Genomic DNA, 25,002 nt, shown 5'->3' on the forward strand with positions numbered 1-25,002 from the left:
GATGCAGAGGAACATTTGATTTAAGTTGTTTTTGACATGTAATACCACTCCTATAAAGCTTCAACATGTTTTGTGGCTAAAAGTCAGTTTGATTTGGTGCAAAGTCAGAAAAAAGTCTCTTGGTGGTCCTGAAGGTTCCAGACCTCTGTCTCAGGGTCAGGGGGTTGGGGGGCCGTGGGGGCCTCAGTCCTCGCCCCCCATGCAGCAGGCTGTGGTTCTGGGAGGAACCTTCAACACTGTCCCTGCAGCCCTGCAGGACACTTTACCTGGTGACACCTGCAGCTCCGCCTCCTCCCCTCTGACTCACTCAGAGGAGGAAACATGATGGAGGGCAGCGGCCTCCTCACTCCTCAGCTGCTGTTGTTTAGCAGGAAGAGGAGGAGCCAGAAACATTTCAGTGGAGGAGCAGGAAGAAACCTGTCCTTCTCTGGAGGCTCTGAAGTCCCTCTGGGCTCCAGAGCCGCAGGTTGAACATCGCCATGATCAGAGGAAACTTCTGACACCAAATAAATGTTCAGACTTGATGGTAAAACTCCAGCTTGACTTTCTAGCTGAGACTCAGGTCCTGAAACAGGCTGTAAACAGACTCTGTCAGTGATTGGCTGCTCTGGGTGAGTCAGAGCAGAGACGAGGACTTTGTCCTCATCAGAGGTGAGAGACGGACTGAGAGGGACACCGAGCAGCTTCTCCTGTCCTCCAGCTTCCTCACATGGAGAAGAGTGTGAAGAAGAAGTGAAGAGAGTTGAGGTGAGAATCTGTCAGCTCTCTAGAAGCTTCCACAGCGGAGCAGAGACTTTTTACCTTCTCTTCTTCTCTTTCATTCACTCCATCACAGACCTGACAGCTGCTGTCTCCTCCTCCACCTGCTGGACAAACATTTAAAACAACATTTAAAACGAGGTAAATAGTGGTTTCTTCACTTTTTGCTGTGGCTGAAAAAAATGAGTTCATGCTTTAGTTTTCTGTAGAGGGCAGGGCTGCAGCCCTCCCCCTCTCTGATTGGCTCATGCTGGCATCAGTCTTCAGCTCACAGTGTGAGACCTTTGAACACACACCTTGTGTAGAAATGGACTGGATGGTGACTTCCTTATGGTGACTTAAAATGGTTCAGGTCATATCTTTCCGGGAGACATTTTTCCGTGAATATTGGATCCTTTTTATCATCCAAAGCAAGCCTTACATGTGGAGTGCCCCAGGGCTCCATATTAGGCCCAACTTTGTTTTCTTTATATATGTTGCCTCTTGGCTCAATTTTCAGGAAACAACAGGTTTCCTTTCATTGCTTTGCGGATGATATTCAGATATACATACCACTCACGTCCAAAGCCTCGCTCCAGTCCTTACAAAATTGTATAAATGAAGTTAAAGTTTGGCTGAAATCCAATTTTCTGAACCTAAATGAGAATAAAACGGAGGTAATTGTGTTTGGAAAACCTGACCCCACAGTTACATTTGATGTTCCTCACAGCTCTTGTGTGAAACATCTTGGTGTCATGATTGACACCTCTTTTAAATTAGACAGGCAAATCAGTTCGGTGGTTAAAGCAAGTTTCTTTCAGCTGTGTCTGATTGCAAAAGTAAAATCTTACATATCCTCGGACCAGCTGGAAAAACTATTTCACACGCTAATCATGACACGTCTAGACTATTGTAACTCATTGTACTATGGTCTAGACGCTTCTTCCATTCGTCGCTTACAGCTGGTCCAAAAAGCAGCTGCTCGCCTCCTGACAGGGAAAAGGTGCTTTGCTCACATCACTCCTGTGCTGAAATCACTTCATTGGCTCCCTGTGTCTTCTAGAGTTCATTTTAAGATGGTATTGTATGTGTTTAAATGTTTGAATGGTCTGGCTCCTGAATATTTGTCAGATGTTCTGTGTTTGTACACTCCTGTGAGAGCTCTGCGGTCATGTGACCAGCTGTTGTTAGCTTGCCCTCGTTCAAGACTAAAAACCTGAGGTGACAGAGCTTTAGCAGTTGCCGCACCTAAAGTTTGGAACGAGCTCCCACTGAGCATTCGTTCAGCTCCAACCATTGAGTGTTTTAAATCGCTTTTAAAAACTCATTTATTTGCACTGGCTTTCAACACGAGCTGAGCTAGACATTCTTTGTACCCTAATTTCTGAAATGTACTTTTTATTGTTCTTTTATTTTAGTGCTTTTTATTATGTACAGCACTTCGGGTAGTGTTTACTGTATTTTAAATATGCTTTATAAATAAACTTTGAGCTTTGACCTTTGCCCTTTCTGCTGGAATCAGGAATTGGAGGCTTGAGGATGTTCAGAGTTTGTGTTGGAGTCAAGTTTGACATCAGAACCAGAATTCACTGATTGTCTCTGTGGACAAAGCTCCAAATCTGAGACAGAAGCAGCTCTTGCAATCAGTGCAACATGAAAAAAGAGAACACGGTGAAGACAAAGATTAACAATTTAGAGACTGTCCAAAGGCCAACAGACAAGGGGGAGGAGGGACATCCTGGTATTTACAAGGTAAAGATAAGAACAAAATGACAAATGCTGTCCTGCAATGTTGAAGCAGGGTTTTCTTGCTTTTACATGAGCTGGAGGGCAAATCGGTACCATTTTGAGGGATTAATTTCAATAGTGATTTTCATGAAGATGACCATCTCTCGTGTTGGAAAATGTGTGATAGCCTTCAATCCACGGTAGTTTTTGGGAGCTATCATCACTTAAACCAAAGAAAGTCAGCTCGGCCGAGCAAGCCCACGGACCCAGCTTCCGCCTGACATTTTTAGCAATATCTCTGGAACGGAAAGCGTTAGAAACTTACTTCTTTCTATTTCTGAAACTAGAGAGTTACAGCTTTACAACAAGCTATCCTGCAGCCTTCTACACCCTCCGGAAGCTGTACAAAATCCCTGTAAATATTGTTCAAAATTTTTCAAAATCAAAAAAAGTTGATTTTCTTTTCTTATTTTCCATATGTGACAGTCCGTGGCTACAGGTGAACGTTGCTCCAATTCACTGACACTTCGATACACCACAGTTGCCAGTCAGGTGGATTATGGGACATTTATTGCACAGTCACCAGTCCTCTTTCTGCAACACAGCACATGGCACAGCAATGGTTTGTGATTAGCAGCACGCAGTCTCGGGACAATCACAATGGCGTCGTCGTCCTCTGTGCGTCCCAAAATTACAAAATAAAACACACAATCTTTTTATAAAACACAGGCATGAATGAAACATGGAAACAAAACAAACTGAGTCCATAAACTATGTGTGACCGTATAGTGTACAGTTTCTTTACAAAAACAGGCCTATCTTCTTCTTCTTCTTCCAATAAATGATATGGGAAATTTTCCTGATATTGACCAGGAATCAAGTGAAGAACTATCAGTGAGCTTTTCTACTGAAGAAATAGAACTCAGATCATATACACAGTAAAACTTTGCAAAGTAACACAACATAATACCAACTTTCAAAGTACATGACATACATAAACACATTACCTGCAACACAGCACATGGCACAGCAATGGTTTGTGATTAGCAGCACGCAGTCTCGGGACAATCTGATCTGCATATGAAACACGAGTTAGCATCTGAGCTAGTTTAGCATTTAATAACAATCTCTAGAAAACGTTCTACAACAACAACCCACAACATGGCAAAGTGTCGGCACCAAACAGTCAGGAACCCAGTACACAGCAGAGCATAACATAATACAGTCTGAAACACTTTAAAAATTTATAATTGTCCCGGACCATGCTAAAAGACGTCTTACCACAATGGCGTCGTCGTCCTCTGTGCAGCTGACACAACAACCGCTGCGCCACTACATGGCAGTGTTGCAACTTTTTTGCCATAATTTACAATACACCATTCTCACACCACATATACAGTACATTAAAAACCAAAGATGATAGACACTTACTGTTTTCCTTGTTGGAATCTATGGCTTTCTAGCTTTCAAACAAGCCCACCCATGACTTCTTACTCTTCCGGGAGGCTGTGTTACATTGCATTGAAAATATGTCATGAATTGTGAATCTTAAACAAAATTAAGTTTCACACTTATGAGCCTACTTTTCCTATTAAACATATTTGTTTGAAATGTTGTTGTGGATTATTTACATAATTAGGAGGAAAAAAAAAATTCTGTCATTAATAATATTTGTGCAAAAACGCCAACATTATCTGTATTTTAATACATAAACGAATTGTGAATAGTTTTCCAGAAAATTTATTATTTCAATGCTGTTATTGAGAAAGGAACATGAACAAGAGCATTTAATTGACTTTTTTTTTTTTTTTTTTAGAAATTATGCGAACTCAACCCTTCGTGGGGTGACAGTAGCTCAGTTGGTAGAGCAGGTCGTCTTATAACCGGAAGGTTGGTGGTTCGATCCCCGCTCCCGCAGGTGTAAAACCGTCGTTGTGTCCTTGGGCAAGACACTTCACCCACCTTGCCTAGTATGAAAGTTGTGAGAGTGAATGGTTGGTGGTGCTGATCGGAGGGGCCGATGGCGCAGATTGGCAGCTTCGCTTCCGTCAGTAAGCCCCAGGGCAGCTGTGGCTACAGCAGTAGCTTACCACCACCCAGTATGGTGTGAATGAATAATGCAATGTAAAGCGTCTTTGAGTGTCCTGAAAAAAGCGCTATATAAAACCAATGTATTATTTTTTAAAATTAAGGAATACCAAAAAAATTGGAGAACATGCATAGTTTTAGATCACTGTAATCTATGCTTTGTGGTAGGTCACATCATACATTTCTCACATCTAGTAGGAATCACTGTCGATTTCTTCTTCATCCCTGTTCTCGTCATCAACATCATCACATGCTTGGTTTTCACAGCCTGCGCATTTCAGTCTATTTTCTTCCCTGTTGCTTCCAAGACTTCCTGTCACCAGACACTTCCTCCAGCTCCTCTGGGAGGATCCCAAGGCATTCCCAGGCCAGCCGAGAGACATAGTTTCTCCAGCATGTCCTGGGTCTTCTCCGGGGTCTCCTCCCGGCAGGACATGCCCGGAACACCTCCCTAGGGAGGCGTCCAGGAGGCATCCTAACCAGATGCCCGAGCCACCTTAGCTGGTTCCTCTGGATGTGGAGGAGTAGCAGCTCTACTCCGAGCTCCTCCCTGCTGACTGAGCTCCTCCCCCTGTCTCTAAGGGAGCCCAGCCACCCCACGGAGGAAGATCATTTCAGCCGCTTGTTTCCGGGATCTTGTCCTTTCGGTCATGACCCAAAGTTCATGACCATAGGTGAGGGTGGGAACGTAGATTGACCGGTAAATAGAGAGCTTCGCCTTTCGGCTCAGCTCCCTCTTCACCACAACAGACCGATACAACGACCGCATCACTGCAGCCACTGCACTGATCTGCCTGTCAATCTCACGCTCCATCCATCCTCCTCTCGTGAACAAGACCCCAAGATACTTAAACTCCTCCACTTGGGCCACAGTCTCTCCACCGACCTGGAGAGGGCAAGCCACCTTCTTCCGGACGAGGACCATGACCTCGGATCTGGAGGTGCTGATCCTCATCCCTTTCGCTTCACACTCGGCTGCGAACCACCCCAGTGCGTGCTGTAGGTCCGGGTTCGATGAAGCCAACAAGACAACATCATCTGCAAAAAGCAGTGATGAAATCCTGTGGTCCCCGAACCGGAGCCCCTCTGGCCCCTGGCTGCACCTAGAAATTCTGTCCATAAAAATGATGAACAGAACCGGTGACAAAGGGCAGCCCTGCCGGAGTCCAACATGCACCGGGAACAGGTCCGACTTACTGCAGGCAATGCAGACCAGACTCCTACTCCGGTCATGCAAAGACCGGACGGCCCTTAACAAGGGGCCCCGGACTGTATTCCCGGAGCACTCCCGACAAGACACCACAAGGGACGCGGTCGAATGTCTTCTCCAAGTCCACAAAACACTTCTGGACTGGTTAGGCAAACTCCCACGAACCCTCGAGCACCCTATGGAGGGTATAGAGCTGATCCAGTGTTCCACGGCCAGGACGAAAACCGGATTGTTCCTCCTGAATCCAAAGTTCGGCTATCGGTCGAATCCTCCTCTCCAGTGCCCTGGCATAGACTTTCCCGGGGAGGCTGAGGAGTCTGATCCCCCTATAGTTGGAGCACACCCTCCGGTCCCCCTTTTTAAACAGGGGGACCACCACCCTGGTCTGCCAATCCAGAGGCACTGTCCCAAACCGTCACGCAATATTACAGAGACGTGTCAACCAAGACAGTCCCTGCACATCCAGAGACTTGAGGTACTCAGTCTCAATCTCGTCCACCCCCGGTGCCTTGTCACCGAGGAGCTTACCAACTACCTCGGTGACTTCAGCTTGGGTGATGAACAAGTCCGCCTCTGAGACCTCAGTCTCTGCTTCCTCCACAGAAGACGTAGCGACGTGACTGAGGAGGTCCTCGAAGTATTCCTTCCACCGTCCAACAATGTCCCCAGTTGAGGTCAGCATCTCCCCACCTCCACTGTAAACAGTGTTGGCGGAGACCTGCTTTCCCCTCCTGAGGCGCCGGATGGTTTGCCAGAATTTCTTCGAGGCCGACCGATAGTCCTCCTCCATAGCCTCCCCGAACTCCTCCCAGACCCGAGTTTTTGCCTCCACAACCACTCGGGCTGCAGTTCGCTTGGCCTGCCGGTACCTGTCAGCTGCTTCTGGAGTCCCATGAGCCAACAAGGCTCGATAGGACTCCTTCAGCTTGACGGCAGCCCTTACTTCCGCTGTCCACCACCGGGTTCGGGGATTGCTGCCACGACAGGCACCAGAGACCTTACGACCACAGCTCCGGGCAGCTGCTTCAACAATGGAGGTGGAGAACATGGTCCACTCGGACTCAATGTCCCCAGCCTCCCTCGGGACATGAGAGAAGCTATCCCGGAGGTGAGAGTTGAAAACCCTGCTGGCAGAGGGTTCCACCAGACGTTCCCAACAGACCCTCACAACACATTTGGTTCTGCCAAGTCTGTCCGGTTTCCTCCTCCGCCAGCGAATCCAACTCACCACCAGGTGGTGATTGGTCCACAGCTCTGCTCCTCTCTTCACCTGGGTGTCCAAACCACGAGGTCAGAGGTCAGATGACACAACCACAAAGTCGATCGACCTCCGACCTCGGGTGTCCTGATACCAAGTGCACTTATGGACACCCCTGTGTTTGAACATGGTGTTCCTTATGGACAAACTGTGACTAGCACAGAAGTCCAGTAACCAAACACCACTTGGGTTCAGATCAGGGAGGCCGTGCGATCCAGTCAACCCCCTCCAGGTCTCACTGTTACTGCCCACGTGGGCATTGAAGTCCCCCAGTAGAACAATGGAGTCCCCAGTTGGAGCACTGTCCAGCACCCCTCCCAGGGACTCCAAAAAGGCCGGGTACTCTGCACTGCTGTTCGGCCCGTAAGCCGAGACAACAGTGAGGCACCTATCCCCGACCCGAAGGCGCAGGGATGCAACCCTCTGGTTCACTGGGGAGAACTCCAACACATGGCGGCTGAGCTGCGGGGCTGTAAGCAAACCCACACCAGCCCGCCACCTCTCACCGCGGGCAACGCCAGAGAAGTGGAAAGTCCAGCCCTACTCAAGAGGTTGGGTTCCAGAGCCCAGGCTGTGTGTGGAGGTGAGCCCGACTATATCTAGCCGGTACCTCTCAACCTCCCTCACAAGCTCGGGCTCTTTCCCCCCGAACGAGGTGACATTCCATGTCCCTAGGGCTAGTCTCTGTGTCTGAGGATCGGGTTGCCGGGCACCTTGCTGTCGGCTGCCACCCAGTCCACATTGGTCCATATCCGTCATACTTTTCCATATTGAAGTGGAAGCTGGCAATCTACATCTCTTTTACTTTATGTAGCATAACCACCACTAATCCTGAAACAGAATAAAACATTATCACAACTCCAGCTCCAGAAGAGTACTTACATATTACTTGCACAGTATGTAATCCCACACTAAATGTTACACCTTAATATTACTGTGAGACCTCAAAAGATAATTGGTTTCAACAGAGATTATTAAATCACAAAGCAATCTTTTAAAAATGTATTTAGCGTTCCAACTCTTTTTTCTCTTCGTCTTGTTTTGCATTTTGTGGTAAACTTCCAAGTTTGTTACTTTTTCATGTGTGTACTTGCTGCAGCTGTCGGACACCCCTGCTTCACGTGCTTAATTAGACCAGGCCAGCGAGAGGGGAGGGGCTGAGGGGGGACATTGGTATGACAGCATATAACTAAACAGAGACAGAAAGACAATAAGAGGAATAGCCCTGAAAGTAATTTAGATATAATTAAAGGAAATAAATAAATAGATAAATATTATATATAAATATTTATATAAAAAGAACAATAAATCAGATGTTCTTGTCCCTTTACTTGCATTTGACATGAGGGTTAGATTCACAATTTATGACAAAAATTTAACGCAATGTTACGTAGCCTCCAGGTGGAGTAGAAACCCATGGGTGGGCTTGTTTGAAAGCTGGAAAGCCATAGATTCCAACAGAGAAAACAGTAAGTGTCTGTCATCTTTGGTTTCTAACGTATATAGAAAATCAAAAAAGAAAATAAACTTATTTTGATTTTGAAACATTTTTAATGATATTTATCAGGATTTTGTACAGCTTCCAGAAGGCATAGAAGGCTGCAGGATAGCTTGTTGTAAAACTGCAACTGTCTAGTTTTTGAAATAGAAAGAAGTAAGTTTCTAACACTTTCTATTCCAGAGATATTGCTAAAAATGTCAGGTGGAAGCTGGGTCTGAGAGCTTGCTCGGCCGAGCTGACTTTCTTTGGTTTAAGTGATGATAGCTCCCAAAAACTACTGTGGATTGAAGGCTATCACACATTTTCCAGCACTAGAGATGTGCGCCTTCATGAAAATCACTATTGAAAATTAATCCCTCAAAATGGTACCGACACACCCTTTTTGGGGCCTTGGCTCATGGACTATTTGTGTTTTGACAGACTTCCTGCAGAGTGAGGAGTGAGGATGATCAGCTGGTTGGTTTGGTTTGGTTTTGTTAGCAGCATTCAGGGCAGCAACAGCTCCAGAGTAAAAACTGTTTCTAGTCTGTTTTTTCTCCTTTAAGGCCCTGAAACGCCTCCCTGAGGGTCAGAGGTCAAACAGCTGGTGACCGGGTTGTGAGTCCCTGATGGCGCTGCAGGTTCTGGATTCTTCTTCTGAGAATCCTCAGGAAGTGAAATCTCTGCTGGGCCTCAGGATCAGGGTGGAGCTGGCAGTCCAGGTCAGGTCTTTACTGATGGAGGAGACCAGGAAGCTGCAGTCTGGCTCCACCTCCACCCTGTCCCGGTTACTGTTCTGAGCTGAAGCTCTGGTCTTCTCCTCCTGAAGGCGAGGATCAGTACCTTCAGCTTGGAGATGTTCAGGATGAGGCCGTTGATGGAGCACCAGACCGACAGTCGCTCCTCCTCCACCCTAGAAGCAGAGGTGGAGATGGAGCTGCTTGGGTTGGGGGGTGGGTGGTGGTGGTGTAGAGGAGAGGACTGAGCACACAGCCCTGTGGACAGCCAGTGGTCCTCCATGCTGAGGACAGGTTGGGTCCTACTCTCACCCCCTGGGAGCGGTCAGTCCAAAACCCTGAATCCAGTTCCAGATGTGAGAGAGACCAGGTCCCTCTGACTGCTCAGTCTGCTCACAGTGATGGAGGAATGTAGAATTAGTTTCAAAAACCCCTGGAGGTTTTGGTTCAGCCTGGTCTGTCCTGATTGGACCAGTTTAAGCTGAACCGATTTAAACAGAGCCTCATTCTGTGGAGACGAACTGAGAAGGACAAAGAGTCTGAGTCTGTCAGTTTGCTGTGAGGCTGATCCTGAAGACTTTGTGTTTATGTTTGGACAATGTCTTGGGAATTTCAGGTGATTAATTAATAATTAACTGAATTTTTAGAAATCCAGACGACCTCCAGATGACGTCCAGCCGAACTTGATCCTAAGTCGGAATGGGCACTCCTTCTCACTCACACACACACACACACACACACACACACACACACACACACACACACACACACACACACACACGTTTGTACAGCTATATGTTGTGAGGACATTCATTGACATAATGCATTTCCTAGCCCCTTACCCTAACCCTAACCATCAAAAATAAATGCCTAACCCTAATTAGGGGATTCCAGAATTGGTCCTGGGGGTCTCTGAGCGCCGGGAGTAGGACCGTTGGAACCGGCTCGGCGAGCTCTACAACATATCAGGTATTGCCATTTTATACCCAGAAAGTGTATGTGGCATTTATTTCCCTAACCGTGGGTCCTAGACAAAAACAGACCGTCTAGGTGAATTCGGGGGATTTTTTACAGTCCGGTGATGTGTCTTTTGACCCTCTAGCACCTATTTTTTTTTGTTGCAGTACCACCTTTTCACCACCAGGGGGCGCAATTTGTCTGTCACTTTCTGGAAGAAAGTTCCAGAATTGGTCAATTCTACCACTGTGAGCCGTAGGAACATGCTAGAGCGCTGGGAGTTGGTTTAAACTGCTGTTAGGGTGCTCTGGCTCCCTTGGCCACCGTTTCTGAGTGCCTAGGACCTTTCTACCAAATCTGGAATTTTATTCCAGAACTGAAGATTCCGTTTCCAGAACTGAACATTCTGAAAATGAGCTCCAACTCCGCTCAGGAAGGACTGACAACTCTGGCAATGACTTCAAATGAAAGCTGAGGGTCTCTGGAGTGCAATGGTAGTAGTTTCAAGTGTCTGACTACAACACTGTAGATTTTACATAGGGATTCCAGATCTGGTCGAGCGTGACCGATTCTGGAAGGTGCTATAACTTAGCTCAGGAAAGACCGAGAGGTGTGGGATTTACTTCAAATGAAAGCTGGGGGGCTCCCTGACAGGTGTGGTATGATGTCATCTCTCTAAACCTGCATTAAAATTTCACCTCATTAATCAGCCCATAGACTGTATGGTGGGATACAGGGGGATGAGTCTTATGTGTCCTGAGGGTCAGTTGGGTCAATTTCCACCATGAATTTTGGGACCCCTTGGGGAGTGGCAACACCCCCAAACACACATCTGTTGGGGTGGTGACTGTCTGTTTTGGGTGTTTTTGGGCTGATCCAGACACTTAGAGCTAAAATGGAAAGGGATTCCAGATTCGGTCAATGACCGATCCTGGAATCCTCTGTAACACTGCTACCTAGAGGTGTGGGATGGGCATCAAATGAAAGCTGAGGGCCTCAGCAGTGCAATGGTGGTGGTTTCAAGTGTCTAGTTACAACACTGTAGATTTTGGAAAGGGATTCCAGATTTGGTCAAGCAATGACCGATTCTGGAATCAGCTATAACTTTGCCTGGGAAGGAGCTACAGTGCTGGGATGGGCTTCAAATGAAAGCTGGGGGCCTCAGCAGTGCAATGGTGGTGGTTCCAAGTGTCTACCTGCAATTTTAAGGGGCAAGGACGCATTCTGGAAGGGGATTCCAGATTTCGTCAAGCAACGACCGATTCTGGAATCTGCTCTAACTCGGCTCAGGAAGAAGCTGGAGGGCTGAGATTGACTTCAAATGACAGCTGAGGGCCCTACGAGTGTAACGGTGGTACTTTCAAGTGTCTAACTCCACGTTTAAGTTTCAATGACACTTTCTGGAAGGGGATTCCAGATTTCGTCATCCAATGACCGATTCTGGAATCCTCTGCTATAACTCCTCTCAGGAAGGAGCTAGAGGGCTGGGATTAGCATCAAATGAAAGCTTAGGACCTCAGCAGTGCAATGGTTGCAGTGTCAAGTCTCTACCTGAACTTTTAAAAATTGATGTCATTTTCTGGAAGGGGATTCCAGATTTAGACATCAAATGACCGATTCTGGAATCTGCTATAACTCCTCTCAGGAAGGAGCTAGAGGCGTGGGACTGGCTTCAAATGAAAGCTGAGGGCCTCAAGTGTCTAACTTCAATGTTAAGGGTTTTATGGTCAACCCTATGTGTAACCCTAACTCGGTAACCCTACTCCCTAACTGTAACCCTAACAATCCCAAACAATTAGGGCTAGGCTTATGAAAGTTTGATATGTGTCTCCCTCGGGGGTCCCTGACAGGTCTGTTGTGGTCTCGGTAAGATTCGGTCAAGCAATGATAACTCCTGTCAGGAAGGAGCTAGAAGGCTGAGATTGGCATCAAATGAAAGCTTAGGGCCTCAGCAATGCAATGGTTGTAGTTTCAAGTGTCTACCTGCACTTTTTAAAAATCGATGTCATTTTCTGGAAGGGGATTCCAGATTTAGACATCAAATGACACATTCTGGAATCTGCTATAACTCCTCTCAGGAAGGAGCTAGAGGCGTGGGACTGGCTTCAAATGAAAGCTGAGGGCCTTACGAGTGTAATGGTGGTAGTTTCAAGGGTCTAACTCCAATATTTAGGGTTTTACAGTCAACCCTATGTGTAACCCTAACTCGGTAACCCTACTCCCTAACTGTAACCCTAACAATCCCAAACAATGAGTGCTAGGGTTATGAAAGTTTGATATGTGTCTCCCTCGGGGGTCCCTGACAGGTCTGTTGTGGTGTCATCTCTGTAACCCTAGCAGAAAAATTTGACCTCATGAATCACCCCATAATGTATATGGTTGGACCCGTGGGGATGAGCCTTGGGTGTCCTGAGGGTCGGTTCGGTCAATTTCCACCATGAAATTTGGAACCCTTCGGGGACTGGCAACGACCCCGCACACGTGTCTCTCGGGGCAGTGACTGTCTGTTTTGGGTGTTTTTGGGCTGATCCAAACACTTTGAGCTTCAGAAACGCAATCTGGAAGGGGATTCCAGATTCGGTCAAGCAATGATAACTCCTGTCAGGAAGGAGCTAGAAGGCTGAGATTGGCATCAAATGAAAGCTTAGGGCCTCAGCAATGCAATGGTTGTAGTTTCAAGTGTCTACCTGCACTTTTTAAAAATCGATGTCATTTTCTGGAAGGGGATTCCAGATTTAGACATCAAATGACAGTTTCTGGAATCAGCTATAACTTTGCCCAGGAAGGAGCTGGAAGTGTGGGACTGGCTTCAAATGATAGCTGAGGGCCTTACGAGTGTAATGGTGGTAGTTTCAAGTGTCTAACTTCAATGTTAAGGGTTTTATGGTCAACCCTATGTGTAACCCTAACTCGGTAACCCTACTCCCTAACTGTAACCCTAACAATCCCAAACAATAAGGGCTATGGTTATGAAAGTTTGATATGTGTCTCCCTCGGGGGTCCCTGACAGGTCTGTTGTGGTGTCGTCTCTGTAACCCTAGCAGAAAAATTTGACCTCATGAATCACCCCATAATGTATATGGTTGGACCCGTGGGGATGAGCCTTGGGTGTCCTGAGGGTCGGTTGGGTCAATTTCCACCATGAAATTTGGAACCCTTCGGGGACTGGCAACGACCCCGCACACGTGTCTCTCGGGGCGGTGACTGTCTGTTTTGGGTGTTTTTGGGCTGATCCAGACACTCTGAGCTTCAAAAACGCAATCTGGAAGGGGATTCCAGATTTGGTCATCCAATGACAGATTCTGGAATCCCCTAGGTTAGGATAAGTTAGTTTAACAAAACACTTTGCCTCTGTAACTCTAATTGTCTCCACTGCTCAGCATTCACCACAATATGCATGTCCCCCGTGGGGTTTGATCCCACAATCTACTGGTTGCAAGCCATAGCATTAGACCACTTGGCCATTGACTGCTATGCAATTTCAAGTTTGGAACTTCTACTGTTGCCTGCTGCAGGCTGTTGCAGGGGTGAAAATTAACACTCGTTCCCCATGGGGTTTGATCCCACCACCTACAGATTGCAAGTCATAGCAATAGACCACTTGGCCATTGACTGCTATGTAATTTCGTGTTTGGAACTTCTACTGTTGCCTGCAAGCTGTCGCAGGGGTGAAAATTAACGCTTTGACCGATCGGCATGAGACTCGGGGACATGCATCGGGGGGGCCAGGACATCCGCTGGGAGGATTTTCAGCCCTCTGGGACCCTCGTAACCCTAGGGGTCAAAGGTCATCGAACCCTAGTTCGCAAACAATTAGGGTTACGGTTATGAAATTTTGACATGTGTCTCCCGGGGGGGTCCCTGACAGGTGTGTTGTGGTGCCATCTCTCTAACCCTAGCAGAAAAATTTGACCTCATGAATCAGCTTATAATCTATATGGTTGGATTGGGAGGCTGATGCCCGACTGAGTCCATGGGTTTTGCAAGCTCTCCCAGGGGTCAAGATTAACGCTTTGAGATAGAGACAAAAAAAACGCTAGATCCTGCATCGGGGCTTCCAGGGCATCCACCCTGTGAAGTTTCAGCTCTCTAGAATACTTTTTTCCAAAAAAATCCATCCGTTTACACTTGCACTGCAGAAGGCCCGAAATGAAGCCTGTTTCATAGCAGAATCCCTCAACGCTTTGACCGATCGGCACGAGACTCGGGGACATGCATCGGGGGAGTCCGGGTATCCACTGTGAGAAGTTTCAGCCCTGTGCGACCCTCCTGACCCTATCGGTCAAAGGTCAACGGGGTGACCTTTCCCATAAGGCATTGAGCCAGGGAGCTGAAAATCGGCGTGGTGCATCGGGGCTGGCAGCACATCCACTGTGTGCAATTTCATCCCTCTAGACCAACAGGAAGTCTTTCCAGGGAGCTGAAGGCAGTCGTTTTCAAAAACGCCTTAACCGAACATATTTTGTGCGCCATTTTTGAAATACTGGACCAAACGAGGTCAAAATGGCATCAAAATGACCGTCTCTACACCCCGCTGATGTGTGCCGGCTGCGGTGGTTGTAGCTGAAACGGAAATACCCGAAAAAAGCTACTTTCTGCATTTCGCATTTTCACGTTTTTATTTTTTAAAAATCAACGGTTATAGCTGGGGGGCTGAGACTTTCAGGGTTGCCTCGGGGTCCCCTTCTGCACCTGTGGTAAAATTTTCAGCCTCCCGGGACATGTAGAAGTATGTTAAATAGGCAAATGCTAACGTTTTGCGGCTAAAAAACGAGCTAATTTAGCTATTTTCGTTAATAGCTCCCAAACGGTGATAGCTAGCCAGCTCAAACTCGCATACAGGGTGCGTGGTGACCTTAGGCACCCATTGATATGGGGCAGCCCTCCCCACCGCGTAGAATTACTGCGCGAATTGGGTAGAAGCTTAAATTAGCCGTTAGCTGCTAACTCTAACTTTGAGCTTTAATAACTCCTAAACCATTAGGGTTAGGAGGATGGGATTTGGATGCATGACTCCCGGGAGGGTCCCTGATGGGTGTGTAAAAGGATATCCCTCCAGCGTGTGCACAAGCCGCGTGGTTAACGCGTTTAGCATTAGCCGCCGCTAACGACTTCAGAGTTGAATAACTCTGGAAGGGGAGGGGCTAGGAGGGTGTGGCTTTGACAGGTGAGGCCCAGGGGGGTCCCTGACCTGTTTGTGGAAGGTCATCCCTCTGCTGCCCTCCTAGCCCCGCCCAGTGACCTTTAACCTCCAGAGCGCGTTTAATTGAATAACTCTGGAAGGGGAGGGGCTAGGAGGGTGTGGCTTTGACAGGTGAGGCCCAGGGGGGTCCCCGACACCTGTCTGGAATGGCATCCCGATCGGACCTTTGGATCTCCTTCAAATCGTGTTTTTTCAATTTTTTCAATGAAATCACATCCGAGAGCAGATTGAGAGGCTGAGGGCATACTGACTCTAGAAGATCTGAAGCTCTCCCAGGGGGTGAAAATTAACGAATTGACCGATTGGCACCAAACTCGGGGAGGTTGATCGGGGGGGCCAGGCCTTCCGCTGTGTGAAGTTTCAGCCCTCTGGGACCAACTTGACCCTAGGGGTCAAAGGTCATCGAGCCCTAGCTCGCAAACGATTAGGGTTAGGGTTATGCAAATTTGATATGCGTCTCCCCGGGGGGTCCCTGACAGGTCTGTTGAGGTTTCATCTCTCTAACCCTAGCGTAAAAATTTGACCTCACGAATCAGCGCATAGTCTATATGGATCGATTGGGGGGCTGATGAGGAGCATTTTCAGCCCTCTGGGAACCTTGTAACCCTAGCGGTCAACAGTAATCTAACCCTAATTCCATCAATATTAGGGTTAGGGTTATGGAAGTTGGATATGTGTTGATACGCGATGAGCCTTGGGTGTCCTGAGGGTCGGTTCGGTCAATATCCACCGTGAAATTTCGGACCTCTCGGGGACCGGCAACAACCCCATACACGTATTTCTTGGGCTGCTGACTGTCTGTTTTGGGTGTTTTTGGGCTCATCCTAGCATGTGGAGCTAACATGGCTAAGGATTCCAGATTAGGTCAACCAATGACCGCTTCTGGAATCAGCTATAACTCAGCTCAGGAACCCAGATAGCAGACACATTTGGGCCTAATGTGGGCCACTTTTGGCTCTTACGGCTCCGTTACGGCACTGGCAAGTGTTGAGTGGGCCAGGCTCGGCCCAGACGTCCCACGCCGGGCTTGACGTGGGTTGCGGCAAACATTGCATGGGCCAAGCTTGGCCCAGACATTCTGCGCCGTGCCTGCCGTGAGTTGCGGCAAATCTTGTGTGGGCCAAGCCTGGCCCGCATGTCCCGCGCCGGTCTTTATGTTGGTTGTGGCAAACCTTGCATGGGCCGAGCCTGGCCCAAACATCCCACGCCGGGCTCGACGTGGGGTTTGGCGAGCGTTGCATGGGCCAAGCCCGGCCCAGATGTCCAGTGCTCCCCTTGTTGGTTGCGGCGAACCTTGCGTGGGCCAAGTCTGGCCCACCATAGTCACCGTATTCTACTTATTGTTATACTCAATCCCAACTCAATCAATGCTCAATTTTTTGCAAGTGCATTAATAGAAAAAAAATTACAGCATAAAACAACAGTTTTTGCCCTTTTAGCATGTCAAACTATTATTTTTCCTTGTATCTAAATGTTATATATACATACTTTATATATTTTACATTGTGTGTGTTTTAGTGTTTCCTTTATTTTTTGAGCAATATATAACTCATATAAACATATCTCAGTGTGTATTGAAAGCTGTGGGTATACGATGGATTTTAATCTTTTTCTCTCTAAATATATCTATTTAATAAAATTATCCACCACAGCATGTGGTAGCCTCAACTGTCCAATAAGGTGTTAAAGGCCACTACAGCTCTTTTTACATCAATGATAAAACAACTACTGCTACATGCAAATGTTTTTGTTTTGAGACCGCTTTCTGTGAAAGGAACATGTTTGGGTGGTTAACAATTTTCAAATAAGTTTATGTGCTCTAATTACTCGTTGCCATCCCTGTTGGCTACAAAGGAATTATGTCTTGAGTGATGATAGTTAGTTTAGTTTCAGTTGCGGAAACTAAAAGGAGTAAGACACATTTTCTACTTTTTCCAGATCAACACAAAGATTATATTTTAATTTTTGAATGGCATTTACCCCTCTAACACTTTTTTACACTGAAGCTTCAGTTAGGAGAATAACTCTTGTGTTTCCTGTGAATGCAACATTGAGACTGTAGAACATATATATTTTTTGGATTTATGGCTGTCTTTTCAAAGTTGACATCTCTAAACAAATTACCTCCTTTTGTTACCGCCATTTGTTTAAGGTGGAGTCCAGTTAAAGAAGAACAATGCAGATTTCCTGGTGAACAATGTAATAGTTCTTTGCAAATTTTACATTCATAAATGCAAGTATTTGAAAAGTAGACCTCGGATCATTGGTTTCAAAAACAATTTAGAGTTATTTAAAAAGTCCTTGCACTTGGTAAAGACTGAAAAGGCTCAGAAAGTGTTTACTTTATTGAACTCATTTGTACTATTGGATTAAGGCCCTCTTATTGTCTTTGTGTGATGTTTTTTTTTGGGGGTGGGGGGGGGGGTGTGGGGGTGGGGGTGATGTTTTGCATCGTACTGGTTCCCAACTTTGGATAAGTGTTATGCCTTTAATGTTTGTACCTGTTAATAAAGTTGTAAAAAAAAAAAAAAAGGAAAAAAATATCATTGCGTCTCTCACTAAAATAACGTGAGAGAACGTCTTGTTTATCCAGGGGCTCATCAGGCTCACTAACACAACATTCTATCACAGCGCTGCAGAGTTGGAATCTGGGAAATGTAGTCCGTTAGCGTTCGACAGTGTGTGAATGAAGTACCCCTCCTCACTACATTTCCCAGCATCCCTCTCTTCTTCCCGCTCATTCTTCCTGCGCGCCAAGTCATCTCATTACCCCTGCTGGGAGAACTGCTTATCGGCGGACTGGGCTGTATTCGTCTTTCGCTGGAGAAACTGCTCGGTGGTCAGCTCTGCGTGTCCGACTGTTTGGTGGGTAATTGCACAGTGACATTAAAAAAATAAAAATAAAAATCACACTACAATACATATACGTCTAGTAGCACACGTTTGAAGATGAATCAAATTGCGTTTATATGGTTAGCTGTTAGCTGACATAATGCTAGCACTTTTCATTGGCAATTTTAGAGGAAAACACCAACTTATCTTTAAATAGGCTTGATCAAACTCTTTCAGGAGTAAGCTGAGATGACACACATGAGTATTGAAAGGTCCCTGTAAAGCCCGTTTTTGGAGGGGGGGGGGGGGTGGCGTCAAGCTGTTAGCTCATGTTGCTAAACCCATTCATTTAATAGCGGCCGGCTAGATTTTTCGATTAAACTGCTCCAAACTTTCCCAACTTACGTGGTCTAATTCAGGCATTTGTTCCGTGGAGAGTTTGAATTTGAATTTGAGCAAACGTTTGGAAACCGATTATTTTTGGAGTTTCGGCCGGAACTTCCGGTTGATTCTCCAACATTGGCATTGAGTAATGCACTTGGTTTTTAGTCTTCCTTTCTACATAGTTAAATAAAATGTTTTGTTTGTAAGAGTTCCTTATTTGTTTTATTGTTAGTTTTCAATGTAGTCTTTCATATCCTTAGGTTTTCACTGACTCCTTTACATCAATGTGGTAAGTACAATAACAATGCAGTATTCTTCAAATTGAATGTTTTATGTTGAAATATAACTTTTTAATGAAATTATTAACCTGTTTATGTTCTTTTTGTTTTGAGGAAATGTTTCACATTGTCATATTAGCTTCAACAAATGAAGTGGAAGTTGTTCCAGCAAATTGGTTTAAAAAAAACACCTGTCTGTAGCCACCATACAAATGGGATGCTGTTGTAAAAGCAGTAAGATCACAGGAACAACCTGGAACACGTTGGATTCCGTACAAAGTACGCGTTTTATAAGGCAAAGGTATGGAGTAAGTCATAATTTGCACTCTGTATTTTGCATCTAATTTTTTTTTTATGTTCACTCAATTCACAGCTACTTATGAGGAAGCGAGGGTCAAACTGCCAGAGCCTGAAAGATTCACGGATTTGACTGATTCAGAAACCAGCCACAGAGACACAAACGGAGAACAATGTAAGTTGAAGGAACAATGGAGTCACAATGGGAAAAGATGAAGTGAGTCAAGTTACAGCCTTGCACGATTCTATCTCTCCTATTTATTTTCTAATGCAGGAAGAGGTGTCACATTCAAGATGATGCGGATAGTGAAGATGAGACGTCGGGAGCATCTACTTTACCTAGACCTCCAGAAATGGCCACTGCAAAGAAGCTGTCACCCTCAATCCTACAATGTAAGGCCACTAATGTCTAAGAACAGAACATTGTACCGTGAGACAAAAAAAAAAGAAGTCAATATAAATGACGATTCAAATCTTGATTGGATAAAAAATGAATCATGAAGCCTTTTTTAAACTTATAGAAATGTGACAGTGAAAATTTAAACGGTTTCCAGCATCCACTAGAGTGTCAGCACACACACATTTTATTCAAGAAGTTTTAAAGCCGGGAGAACAAGGCGCAGTTGCTTCATCAGATTCACTCCAGGTTGTCCACAGGCGTCTGCTTAAATAATCTGAGACACCTACACTGGGGGAGGAGAAGGGGACATCAATCAGGTCAACTAATTAGACACAGGCAGCAATCGCAACTCTTCTTTGGAGGTAGAGTGAGAGAAGTTTAGATAAAAGAGAAAAAAGAAATTAGTTTAGGTACTTGTTAAGACCCACTACAATGATTTGGTAGACTATAAATGCAAAATACATATAACTGTACGTAATACTTGTTAGACCCATTACAGTAATGAGAACTATAATGCAAAATACACAAGGCTGTACCAACTCCTACAACTCAAAAAAAGAGAGTGAATACTGTAAAAATATATAACTACACCCCAGTATAGGTGTCGCTGATTATTTAAGCAGACACCTGTGGACATTCAGGAGTGAGTCTGATGAAGCAGCATGCGTAACGTTTGTTCTCTCGTTTTAAACACTTCTTGGCCAGCCTCTGGTGGCGGCCTGTCCGGTGATGGGCTGGTTGCCGTCCCTTTGGTGGGGCGCTCTGCCCCTGTGTCTGGCTTCCTGGCTGCTTGGGGCCGTCTGCCCCCCTGGGGGTGGGATATGGGTGGGGGATGGACGGGTGGGGTGTTGGGGTGCAGGATTTGGGAGGGGCTGGGGCGGGCGGGTATGGGTGGCGGGTGGGTCAATAAAAAAAAAAAAAAAAACACTTTTTGAATAAAATGTCTCTGTCCTGACACTCTAGTATGTGCTGGAAGTTTTTAAAGAGTTTCTCATTTCTAGTTATTTGCACTTTTGGTACTTTGATGGATTAAATCAAGTTATTGGACAAAATGGCATGCTTTCCCCTAAAGGTTAGAGAGAAGACTCCACCACCACCACAGTACTTTAATATCTGATTCACCCCTAGTGGATGTAGAACAAAGCAACTCTGATTCATCCCACATTTTGTATTACAGTGGGCCAGACAGTGGGAAAACTGGTGTGACGGTGTTTTGAGTACAGTAATACAAAAATAATAGTTCAGTAGGCAGAAATGTGCCATATGTAAGTGTATAATGAAAGTATTCTTTTACTTTTAAAGGGCGGGCGGATGGACAGACAAACGGACAAAGAAACCCCAACGATTACTTTACCTCTGCTGGCGGAGGTAATTTTTGAATTGTAATATGGTAGATTGGAGATATACATGAAGCGATTGTCAGTGAGCTCTATTTTTCCTTTTTTTTTTAATTGTTTTAATCGTGTTCAACCTGTGTTTTTTCCCCTCTAAACGTATTATTTTCCTGTGCACAACACTGACCAGCGGACAAAGTTTTACATCAGAAGATGACAAGAGTAAGTGCACACACATCTGCATATACAGACATGTAAAAAATCAAACATTTAAGCTGATGAACCCCAGCTTTCCCAGGAGTTTGCTCTATAAAAAATCTCCATGATATGAATTTAAGTAATAAAATTGATTCATAATAAACTTAAGAAGCCCACTGTCCAATTGAAGCCCATGTAACCCATGCAAATTGAATGTGGACCCCACATGACTGTATTGACTGGGAACCTGGGAACTGAATTTCCCAGTTTGGAATCAATAAAGTAACTCTCTACTCTAACCTCCCCCTAAATCAGTCTTTCATCAGACGCGTGATTGTCTGAGGTTGATTTTCTTTACAGCAGCTCCTGCTCCGAGAACTCGCAATCCCCTCCCCCGACTAAAACGGGAGAGGACGACAGTATCTCCATTTCTAAATTGTTTTCTCTTTTCATGGATCCACTTTTTAGCTCTCATGAAGTTGTGCTGGCTCTTTTTTTTCCTTCGCAAACATTCATTTCTTGTAAATCACTGCTGTCTACTCACTTGCTGAAGGCTCCTCTGTTTCGCGGAACCTTGCTGCTAGTTACAGCTTAACTGATTCTTACCACACTAAGAACCAGTTAAGGTGTAATCTTTGACTTGTGTGTGTGTGTGTGTGTGTGTGGCCCCATGGTGGTATTACTAAGGTAATATGCAGTATGTATTTACTTCAATGTACGTATATATTAAATGTTAAAACTTACGTTTATGCAAAATTGATAATAACTTTCTTGTGTCTCATTTTAGATGCAGTAAGAAGAAATCCATTGACAGCCACAGCTACAAACCAGGATATTCAGCAGTGGATTCGAAGGTGGCTCCATCTTGCTGGGGACAGAGAAGGAGGACGCTGAGCCAGGCAGCGGCCTGAGTAAACTGACTGTTCTGCCGAAAGAATTTCTGATGTTACTTGTTGTAGTAGTAGTTCTTGTTTTAAATGTTTAAGCAGGTTGGCTTTACAGCCAACACACACACACACACACACACACACACACACAGACACACACACACACACACACACACACACACACACAGTTTATGCATCCAGATAGCAAACTATCTTCAGTTGTCATACATTTTATCTGTGTTGTCTTGCAGACAAGGCAACTGTAACATGCAGTTTTCAGAGTTTTATTCATTTGTAGGAAAATGACAATTTGATATTGCTAATTGCTAGTTTGAGCACTTGGTTGAATGTATATGTGGAAAATTTTGTATAGAAAAGAAAATTGGTGTCCATATTAATAAAATTGTACATCAAGGCAAAAGCAGGTAGTCATTATTGTATTGTATAGCCCTGATCTGGCACATGTTGCCCAATTAAGGTGACACTGTGGTTATTTTATCTGGCCCAGATTTGGCCCAGACCTGGCCCACAACATGTTTGGCATCCGGTCCGTGTACGGTTTACCTGTGGCTGAGTTCCGGCAGCCACACTCACCCCTGAATGAACGCCACGACCATGGCCGAATGTGGGCCGTAAGAAGACTACGGATGTGGGCCACATCTGGGCCAAAACATCGTTGCTATCTGGGAAGGAGCTAGAGTGCTGGGGTTGGTGTCAAATTAAAGCTTAGGACCTCAGCAATGCAATGGTGGTGGTTTTAAGTGTCTACCTGCACTTTTTAAAAAACGATGTCATTTTCTGGAAGGCAATTCCAGATTTCGTCAACCAATGACCAAATCTGGAATCAGCTATAACTTTGCCCGGGAAGGAGCTAGAGGGCTGGGATTGACTTCAGATGATAGCTGAGGGCCTCAGCAGTGCAATGGTGGTGGTTTCAAGTGTTTAACTCCACATTTAAGGGTCAAGGACTTATTCTGGAAGGGGATTCCAGATTTCGTCAACCAATGACCAAATCTGGAATCAGCTATAACTTTGCCCGGGAAGGAGCTAGAGGGCTGGGATTGACTTCAGATGACAGCTGGGGGGTCCCTGACAGGTGTATTATGATGTCATCTCTCTACCTCATGAATAAAAATTTGACCTCATGAATCAGCACATAGTGTATATGGTTGGATACAGGGGGATGAGCCTTGGGTGTCCTGAGGGTCGGTGGGGTCAATTTCCACCGTGAAATTTGGGACCCCTCGGAGATGGGCAACGACCCCGCAGACGTATCTGTAGGGGGGGTGACTGTCTGTTTTGGGTGTTTTTGGGCTGATCCATACACTTTGAGCTAAAATGGGAAGGGATTCCAGATTCGGTCAACCTATGACCGCTTCTGGAATCAGCTATAACTCCGCCAAGGAAGGAGCTAGAGGTGTGGGGTGGGCATCAAATTAAAGCTTAGGACCTCAGCAGTGCAATGGTGGTGGTTATAAGTGTGTAATTGCAACTTTTAAAAAACGATGTCATATTCTGGAAGGCAATTCCAGATTTCGTCAACCAATGACCGATCCTGGAATCAGCTATAACTCCGCCCAGGAAGGAGCTAGAGGGCTGGGATTGACTTCAGATGACAGCTGAGGGCCTCAGGAGTGCAACAGTGGCACTTGCAAGTGTCTACCTGCAATATTAAGGGTCAGGGATGCAATCTGGAAGGGGATTCCAGATTCGGTCAAGCTAGGACCGCTTCTGGAATCGGCTATAACTCGGGCCAGGAAGGACCCAGAGGGGTGGGATTGACTTCAGATGACAGCTGGGGGGCTCCCTGACAGGTGTGGTGGGGTGTCATCTCTCCAGCACCCCTATAAATGTTTGACTTCACCAATCGGCCCCCGCTCTCTAGCGTGGATCCGGGGGGATGAGGTCTAAGTGTCATGAGGGTCGGTCGGGTCAATTTCCACCGTGAAATTTGGGATCCCTCGGGGACCGGCGGGACCCCCACCCACGCATTTGTGGGGGTGTGACTGTCTGTTTTGTGTGTTTTGGGGCTCGTCCCAACATTTTTGACATTTCGGGTGAAAATCCTATATGGCCGGGTTCTCTGATTTATTTAGAGTCATTTTGGTGAAAAACATGGGTTAGCCACTTGAAAACTGACTTTTAAAATGCTTTTCTAATTTCTGATGGCTCTCTAGCGCTCAAAACCATAGTGGTCAAAAGCCGGAATTGAGATTCCGGAACTGCAAAAACCGGATACGGAATTTTCAGTTCTGGAATCCAGAACTGAAAATTCCGGATCCGGTTTCTTCAGTTCTGGAATTCCAGATTCCTATCAAATCGACGGTACCCAACCTAAACCTAATTGTAACTCTAAACCAAAAATCAAGTCTTAACCCTCAAAAAGGCCAAAAAAGGTCTGTCGAATAGTGAGGACCGGCAAAAATGTCCTCACTTTCCAAAAATTGTCCTCACTTGTAAGGTTATAAACCCATGGTCCTCACAAAAGGTCCTCACAACATATAGCTGTACACACACACACACACACACACACACACACACACACACACACACACACACACACACACACACACGTTGGGTTTCCCACTCTTGTGAGGACCTTTCATTGACTCCCAAAACAAAGCGTAGCCCGAAAGAAATGTTTTTGCACTTTTACTTTTTTCAGTAACAACAACATGGTCAAGAAAACACTGTTTCCCCTCATGGGGACCCAAGAAATGTCCCCACGAGGCAGGTCGTGCCAGGTTTTCCTATCCTTGTGGGGACATTTGGTCCCCGCAAGCATAGAAATACCCGTACACACACACACACACACACACACACACACACACACACACACACACACACACACACAAACAAATTTGTTTTCACTACATTGTGGGTCTCTGTCTTTTGGGGATTTTAGGGACAGAAATCAGGTCAAAAACACTTAAAGCGATACTTCAACATTTTGGCAAATTGGCCCATTTAGTGCAATTCCTTAGTCATTTCGA

At 45.7% G+C, this 25,002-nt stretch overlaps 1 protein-coding gene across 1 annotated transcript in view; it reads left to right on the plus strand.

Annotated features, from left to right (window-relative positions):
• Positions 1–565: 565 nt before the first annotated feature.
• Positions 566–25,002, plus strand: part of LOC115402250 (NLR family CARD domain-containing protein 3-like) — a 65,228-nt gene continuing 40,791 nt past the window's right edge. Inside the window, exon 1 of the mRNA XM_030110764.1 lies at positions 566–747. The gene's annotated coding sequence lies outside the window, so the exon portion shown is untranslated. The remainder of the gene's footprint in view (positions 748–25,002) is intronic.

This window comes from Salarias fasciatus, chromosome 15 (genome assembly GCF_902148845.1).
Source record: "Salarias fasciatus chromosome 15, fSalaFa1.1, whole genome shotgun sequence".
NCBI classification, from domain to species: domain Eukaryota; kingdom Metazoa; phylum Chordata; class Actinopteri; order Blenniiformes; family Blenniidae; genus Salarias; species Salarias fasciatus.